The following is a 9,127-nucleotide window of genomic DNA, read 5'->3' as shown; positions in this document are numbered from 1 at the left end:
CAAAACCTCATTCCCAGAGAGGAAACTCACCCATAGGGATGAAAGGACCACACCCCAGGTCACATATAGAGAACATGAACAAGCGATGACTATCTCCAGAGGCCGTGGAAACACTGAAAGAAGGGAAAGAGGCGGTACCTGGTGCTGCTTCACAGAAAAGCTCCAGATCCGTAAATATATGCACTGGAATGCAGGACAAAACATAATGTATAAAAGATTGAATAGAAGATATATTATGCTATTGCATAGCAATCCTGTCTGCAGGAATTTATAGCTTCGATATGTTCTCCATTAAAAGTGGTTCAGCTAGCTGGGAGAGCAGCTCAATCCATCTTATATCTGTTGCAAACCATCAATATTATGGTTTACCCATTTAAACTGGAAATGAGACCAAATATTTGGGCTATTTATAATAAAAAATATGAAAATCTTTGTATTGGTGTTCATCTCCTAACTTACCCAGTTTAATCAGAAGTCTGTTTACATAGAACTCAGAGAGAATTTCTCACCTGTGAAATCGCTAGGATCTGAGAGGCAGGACTGAGGAAGAAAATGACCTCCAGTTCCTTTTCTCAAAGAGCTAAGCAGGTGCCCCTACCATGTGAGCAGTGGCTGTGGCGTAGGTCTGCAGTCCGCAGGAAAGGCAAGAGGGCTATTCCATCAGCAAGAGCCTGTGCATTGAAGATAAGGAGCGGGGGAGGCTGGACGGGTGGAAACAGGTAAGAGTGTGGAGAGCCAGGAAGCATCAAAGGGCAACGAGCTGACGTTCACAGGGAAAAGGCCAGCCCCAGGGCGCTTGGTCAGTGGTGTGGACCTCACTGTGGTGGAGCGTGCTAACTGTATCAAGAGAGTCCTCTGGGTTTGGCTGCGGTGGAGGGACTGCTCTCCCCGCAGGAATAGTTTGTAATGTGTGTGGTGGTTTTGGTTACCACAACCAGGGGCCAGGGCTGCAGTGCCCGAGGCAGTCCTGTCTGCCTTAGCTCTTCTCCCAGAGTGTCTCTCCCCGGTTCATACTCCCCGTGTCTCTCCATTCTCCTCTCCCTGGCTCTTCTGCCCCAGCCTTAGCCTCACTTCCCGAGATCTGCCTTAGATCCACCTCCTTGTTTCTGAGTCCCTTTGAGTCATCACACTTGGCCCCTGATCTCAGCTGGAGTGTTCACTCTGAGCTGCTGACCTTCAGGCATGCTCAGCTGCGAAGGAGAAGCCCACTGCCAGCTGCGCTTGTCTGGGATTCACAGTGGCCCCATGGCTCCCTGCCCATGAAGGGGATGGAGACAAAGGCTAGTCTCTTTACTCATCTGTGCCTTGACATCCTGTCCCGTGGTGGCGGTGTCCACTCAGTCCTCCCTCGCTCTTTTGCCATTCCATAAGCTCTCCAGGCTCAGGTCAGCGGGACGTCTTTCCTAGGCCGCCATCAAAGGTAGAGTCAGGCCCTTCACTGGATATTCATCCAGAAGGCTCCTATCTGGGCAGTGCCCTCCTGTCCCTGGCTTTGTGTCAGACAAACCCTGGCAGAGGACCCCTCTGTGGCCTTGGGCTCCAGCCTGTGGGCCTGGGTGCTCCTAAAGGCCTGTTCTCAGAGGATGAGGGAAGGTCACCCTGGCTCAGGCATTAGCCTTCTCTGCATCTCCCTCTCTGAGATTCTTGGAGTGTCGTTCTGCCCTTTCCACGTGTGCCCAGGGCTTCCTGGGCTATTGCTCAAAGCCCGTAGCACTTGCTGTCTGCACCATTCATTTAGATGGTTGATCGCCACAGCCTAAGTGTCACCTCCTGACAGTGTGGTGTAAGCAGAAGCGCTGCCATCCTGTGAAGAAGCCCTGGACAGTGGGACGTGGGCCGTATGACCGGCAGACTGGACAGATGGGAAAAGCCCAGACCAGCACACACACCCAGTGTCACAAGAAGATATTTTTTTAAATAGCTAATGAGAAAGGGGGCGGGGAGTAAATTTACAGGGGAGAAACCTGAGCAGCACTGCCTCATCCAGGTGACAAAGGTCAGCAACACCAGCGACAGGTCAAGTTGACAGCAGGAACCCTCGACGATGTGACGAGAAGGCACTTTCCGTCTGTGGTCTTTCCACCACAGCCCACAACCCTGGTCCATTCGTAAGGAAATCATCAGACGAATCCCAAGGAAATCATCAGACGAATCCCAACCGCGGGCCGTTCTACGAAACACTGACCGGTGTGCCTCGAAACTAGCAAGGTCGCCAAAAGCAAGGACAATCTGGGAAACTGTCAAGAGGAGCCTAAGGCAACAAGAGGACTAGATGTAACATTGTGTCCAAGATGGAATCCTGGGACAGAAAAAGGTCGTTAGGTAAGATCTAGGGTAATCTGAATAAAGTGCGGCTTTGGTTCCTTAGTTAAGACAAATGTACTGTGGAATTTCAGTAATAGGGAACCTGAGTGTGGGGTGAGTGGGAATTCTGTACTCTCTGCCGCTTTTATGTAAATCTAAAACTGTTCTAAAATAAAAGTTTATTTTGAAAAAACACGGGAAAGGCCTATTACAGAAGAAAAGATGTGTCATCATAGACAGAATAAAAGTCCCATCAAATGGAAATGATGCCTGTGGAGATGCAAGCGCAGCCGGGCAGCGGGTCTGGAGCGCCGGGTGCATGTGGGGCTCTGCTGGGCCTTAAAGTGCCTCCTCTCACCGAAGCCTCAGACGTCCTCCCAGGCAGACAGCAGCATGCTTCCTGTCTTTTACACATGGACTAGCCAAGGCTCAGAGGAGCTGTGACCTGCCCACGCTCATACTGTGAGGGGTGAGGCCAGGACACTAGCTCGGGTGAGCGTGGGTCTCAAACCAGGCGCTCTCCTGCTCCTGCACGACACGCCCGGGCAAATCTCTATGCCTGCGACTCCTTGACAGCAAAAGCCCACGCCTGGAATTCTTCCCACTCCGCTCATTCTTCCACGTTGTTTGATACTTAATGTGCGCTGCATTAATACTGCTCATTAAACGAGGCGAAATACATGAAAGCACCTGGTAGGATGCAGCCTCTCAGAGGTGTGTTTTCTGCTTATTATTTTAAGAAATGGAAATGAGCGAGGAAGTCTTCATCTCACGTTGAGGCGAGGCGCTCGGTCTCAGGTCAGCTTGCTGTCTAAACCCTCTAGGCAAGAACCATGCTGCCTTCAAAGTGCCTAGTGAATAGACACCAGGCCTTGCCTATGGGATCGCGCTTTCTGAGAGCAGGACCCAGATTTTCTGTCTTCCCTCCTCTGTCTAAGAGCCTAGTGCCATTCTGTGTGTGCAGTAGGGCTCATTTTCTACGTGAATCTGCTGGTGAGAACTTGGTGGTGCAAAATGATGGGCCACGGATGATACTGACAATGTTGAATAACTGGTACAGCGTGGATGCCAACCCATCAGAGCAGACACTGCTCTACACAACAGATGGAGCAGTTCTAGCGGCTGCTGTTGAACACAGGGGCCCTGAGCCTGAGAACCACACCTGTCTTCGCCTCCTGCGACAGGGAGGCAATGACAAGGTGACATGGCCATAGGAAAATAGCATCCTCTTTGCAGTCAGGCAGACAGAGTTTGGGTCCCCTTGTGAGCAGTGGACGGCTCCTGAAGATGACAATGCTAACTTGTCCTCAGTTGCAACATAGACCACTGATTGAATAATACCTATCTCTTCACTAATTGGCTGGTGGGGTGGAAAAATATTAAAAAGTGAAAGAAGTGTGCCTTAGAATTGAAATGATATGTATTCCACTTGAACTAAACACGTCTGTTTGATTGCCTGTGAAATGGGGCAATGACATCTCAAAGTGTTGTGGTGAGAATTAACCAAGAGACTAAATAATTTGCTGCACGTCGAATGATCACATGTTGCGTGGCACGTGTTGTTGTCATTAGTGTTGTAGGGTTGATTCCGACTCCTAGTGACCCTGTGTACAGCGTGTCCGGTCTTTTTGCGCCATGCCCCCGTCTTCCGGCGCTCTATCAGACAATGCTCCGCTGCTGTTCCACAGGGTTTTCATGGCCAATTTTTTTCAGAAGTGGGTGGCCAGGTCCTTCTTCCTAGTCTGTCTTAGTCTGGGAGCTCCAGTGGAACCTGTCCACCACGGGTGACCCTGCTTGCATTTGAAATACCAGAGGCATAGCTTTCAGCATCACAGCAACACACAGCCACCACAGGATGACAACCCACAGACAGGTAGTGTGGTCCCCTGATGGGAATGAACCTGAGCTCGGTGGTGGGAGCGCCGAATCTTAACTACTACGCCACCAGGGCAGCTGCATGAGACATACTTACCTAAAGAAAATGTCTATGTCCGGAGCATCCTGGATGTGGCAGAGCATCAAAGACAAACACAAAGACACCTGGTCCTTATGAAGTTGTGGAGCCCACGGAGTTGTCTACCTTTGGATTTCTTGTATTCTCGTTAGGTAAGATCCTAACATTTCTGCTGGTTTAAACGAGTGGAGGTGTGTGACTGTGTTTTATTTTGTTGTTTGCAGTGAGCTGATCTATCACTTTCAAACAGTCCTTGACTCACCCTGGGGACTCCTCAGCGCTCCGTCAGGGCCAAGGTTGGGAGTGAATGGGCATGGAGTGGGGAGGACAGAGCCACTCGCCTGGGGCCCTGCTACACAGAGTTCACACGTGGCTGCCCGCCTCCCACATATCGGAGTCTGGAGGGTCCCACTGCTCAGACAAAGCAACAGCTTGCAAACCACTGCAGGGATCATCCTGCCTCCTCCTGTGAGGGTAAAAAAACAGCAAAATCTGTGGTTTTCTGAATGCTGTTGCATGTGCTTCCTTGAAAGAGGAATGGCAAACGTTTTCTCGTGGGAAGATGCGCAGAAGAACTGCCTGCACTCCCAGCCCACAGAGAACTAACTCCACAAGAAATGCTCTCCACGTTTCTCTGTGATTTGACCCATTGTTCTCCCGAGCCCACTCTCAGTTTTGCTTTCTCCCCCAGCTCCACCTCACAAGACTTGAGCAGGCAGCCCAAGCAAGTGTCCTGCGGTGCACACAGGTTATACCTCTCAACGGGTATTCAATAATAAAGACACTGGTCCTCCAGGACCCTGTCGTAGAATCTCAGTGCATTCTAGCACGTTATGGGCGAGAAGACTAGACAGCCATGGAGAGTAGACCCGGGCTGCCTCCCCACGGGGAGATTGTGGCCCAAGAGGAATGTGTTGGGCACCTCCTCCAGCTGAGGATGGCTTTCCAAATCTCGTGCATTATGCTGAGATGCAGAGAAGGAGCTAGAGTGTTCTCAGGGGTCATTTAGTCCAACTCTCTGACACTCAAATGAGAAAACTGAGGACAGAAGGGGGAAGCATTTTGCCAACCTACATAGTAGCCCCCCAACACCCTCACTGCACTGAACTCACTCGTCCACACACAAAGTCCCCATAGCCTGCCTGCTTGTGTCTTCGCAGCTGTTTCCTCATCTGGGAAATGGGTGTTTTGATGCTTTCTTTGTAGACTTGTCCTGAAGACAAAATGAGACACAGTCCTGGTTCAAGCTCCTGTGCAAGGCCTGGTACTCACAGGAAGTACTTGATACATGCAGATTTTTGCTTTCCTGCCCTGGAGAGGCCCTTCAGTGAGGTGGCTGAAAGCACAGACTTTAGAGCAAGGCCTGGCTCTCCTCTGACCGCCCAGGAGACCTTGAGCCCCGCCTCCCATCAGGACCACAACCTTCTTGAGGGCAAGAACTGAGCCACGGATCCCCACATACACAGCCAGTTTCCTGGGCTGGATAGCAATTTAGACTGTTGGCAATCTCGTGGTTTAATGACAAGAGAGGCTCTAAGAACAGATTCAATAGAGAAAGGGAGAAGAGAGAATTGAATTTTGCTGTTTTAAGAGGTTGGAAAGAGGGAGGAAACCAAGGAGGAAAGAAGCTTGGGGCAGGGAAGGCAACTTCACAGACTCGTTCCCAACTGAGCCCGTCCCTCAGCAGGATCACTGAGCACTCACTGTGTCCATCACCCCCTTCCCAGGACCTTATTAAGTGACTGCCCCGTATCAAGGCAGTGCTACGGCGACTGTCCAGCAGCAGATGGAGAGAAGCAAAGACACAAAGGCATGAAAGAGAGATGGACAGATACTATCTTATGCAGGGTTTTGGGTCCTATGGCGGAGGAGACAATGGGGCAGAAAAAGAGGCTTGACATCTGCCTCCAGATTCTGAGGAGGAATGGAGTTTCAACCTCACTGGCAAGCCTAGGATTCATTGATGAGGGTGCCATCTCGTCATTGGTCAAGCAAGCAGACTTTGCTGGGGCAGCCTTGTGAAAGGAGGAAGCTTAGGAACACAATTCCAGGAGAGGTGAGGCCCAGATGGTCAGACTGCAGGCGGGTTAGCCCAGACACCCTCCTGAGTTGCTTGCAGAGTCATTGGATGGCTCAGATCAGGACCTCAGGGCCAAGATTAGATGGTGCACAAAGGTTAATCAGAGTCCTAAGAACCTATGGAGACGAGGCAGTGTATCAGATCTGGAACTTGCTGCAGGGATCGGCGCAGCAGCCAGATGTAGAAACCGAAAGCAAGTCTGGGCTGCGGGGCAAGCTGTGAGGTATGAGGAAGAGCTCATCTCCCAGCGCTGGGATGCTGCCTCCTCCCAGCAGTGAGAGGGAATGGATGCTCTGTCTAAGGTGGTCGCCATCCTGGTTTCCTGGACTCTGGGTAGCGCTGAGCTTGCAGCAGCTTTGCTGAGAGGAGGATGATGGCTGCAGATTTGGGGCCCCGGAAGGACTCGCCTGATGAGCTTCTTCCTCCCTTAGAGCTTCCAGGACCTCTGCACCTGACACTGTGTTGCCAGCCTGTCTCAAGCACTGGCCTCTCTCCTGTGAGCCTCCTTGCTGCTTTCTCAGCTTCTCCTCTTGTGTGGCTCACCGGCACCTCAGACTCAATCACTCTGAAAGTGAGCTTGTCATCTTCCCCTGCAAACCTGCTCCTCCTGCTGGATATCTCTTTTCAGCAAATGTCACTATCATCCATCCAGTCACCAAAATGAAAAATCTAGAATTTCCCCTCTCCCTTTCTTTTTCCTTCTGTTCCCTCCTTCCTCTTACCCCATCACTGAATCAGTTTCCCAGACGTGTCAATTACATCTTCTAAATGTGTCTCCCACCTGTTCCTGACTCACTGCCCAGCTCAACTTCCCATCATTTGCTTGGATGATGACTAGAATGCCCTCCTCGTGGACTGTCCTCTGGTCTTCAGTCTTGCACAACTTCCCAAGCACAACTCCATCTCTCCTCTCCATTGCGGCAGGAGTCATCTTTTTAAAACACAAATCTGATCATGTCAGGCCCTTGCATAATATCCTTCTGTGGCTTCTTGGTCCCTCTGAGAGAACATCTAAACTCCTTAGCATGATGCACGAGGTTCTTTCCTCCCTTTAATCATCTCTTGCTTCTTCCCCATATGTACTGTTCTTTTCAGCGATATGGGAGTCCATACAGTTGGAGAAATTTTCCTTGTGTTTTCGCGTCTCCTAACCTGTGTATGTTTCGTTCCCTCTGCTCTCCCCTACTTCCCACAATTCCTACTCAACTTTTAAGAGTCCACCCAGGCGTCACTTCTGGTCTCGAGCCTTCCTTGACCACAGGCTCCGGGGAAGGAGAATCGCAGGAGCTGCTGATCAGGCATGCGCAGGCTTGTCGAGGCTGACCCATGTGTGATTGTATGTACTCCTGAGCTGATGTGGGGAGTGTGAGTGTGAATATGTGTGAGATCGTGCCAGTGAGCATGTGCATGGGTGTGAGTGTGGGTGTAAATGTGTATGTGTGCCAGTGTATGACTGTAAGAGTGTGTGAACGAGTGTGCATGTGAATGTGTGTGTATGAACATGGGTGAGGTAGTGTGAGTGCATGGGTGGGAGTGTGCGTGAGTGTTTGACTGTGTGCATGAGTGTGGGTGTGGATGTGAAGGTGTGAGTGAGTAGGGGCGAGTGCGTGTGTGTTTGGGGAAGTCCCCTCTTCCCATCAACCCCTTACCAGGGGTCTCCAGATGCTGCCCTCTGGGGATGGGTGGGAGAGGTCACTGACATCTGATTCTGTCCTTTGAAAGCCTGGTGGCCTCCCCTCCCTTCCTCAGCCGCTTCACTCCCCAGTCTCGCAGAGGTCCCCTCTCCCCACGAGGAAATAAAGGAATTGCAGAAGGCTGGGACATCAAAGCCGGCTCTCCCAGCCCAGACACCCCCTCCTCCTCGCCTGCCTCCCGCTGACCCCTCCCTCCTGGCTCCCTCTCTTTATTCTGATCACTTGCCTTTTCTTCAAAGGCCTCCTTTCCGGAAGAGGAATTGCACACACTTTGTCTCAAACACACTGTATTTTTTTGTTAACAGCGGCACTGCACCAAAAGAGATCAAAGAGGGGCAGGAAGAAAAGGAAGCAGAATCCACTCCCAAAATGAGCAACTGACCCTCCAACCTGCGAACTGGGTCTCGTGAAGGGGCGAGGCCATGTGGCTCCTCTTCAGACCCCGGCGTCTCCCTGCGTGTTGGCCTGGGTGAACCGGAGAGGCTCTGGCCTCCTGAAGCCCACCGTTGTCCCACTGTTACTTTCTGCCACACCTTGCTCTGTCATCCAGTTCTCGCCTGGGCGTTTTTGGAGGCCTCTTTGATGTGGGAGCAGTGACTAAGGAAGGAAAAGGCATCCCACCGCCACACTGGGGGCCTGGGTCCCCAGCCTCCACATCTGCATCTTCACACTCTCTCATCCAGCCGGAAGTGCATTCAGTTTTGAAACCAACCTGATGGAGCCGGTTATGTTGCTGGGCGTGTTCTTTCCTCTTCTCCCCTCTGAAGCCCCTGACACCCTGAAGGCTGACAGTGGTGTATCTTGGATACATCGTTAATGCAGCAGAAAGAGTGATTTCTGACTCTTCGGGGATGCAGAGCCTGGGGTTCCAGGGCTCTGTGGCTCCTGGCTGAGGGAGCAGGGGTGAGACAGGCTCTGGGAAGGGGTCTCTGGAACCAGAGTAGGGGCAAGCTTGAAGGCACGTGAGCCCTGCCAGTCAGCCCTCCGGTCAGGTAGAGAGAGCCGGTCTTTGGTTCCCTGCAGAGTCTGGCTTCACAGCACATCCCAGAAGCTGCTGGATGCGTGTGATGATCAACGAGGGCAGTAGCAGCAGAC

This window comes from Equus caballus, chromosome 2 (genome assembly GCF_041296265.1).
Source record: "Equus caballus isolate H_3958 breed thoroughbred chromosome 2, TB-T2T, whole genome shotgun sequence".
Classification (NCBI taxonomy): domain Eukaryota; kingdom Metazoa; phylum Chordata; class Mammalia; order Perissodactyla; family Equidae; genus Equus; species Equus caballus.
Note: the sequence above shows the minus strand (reverse complement) of the source record.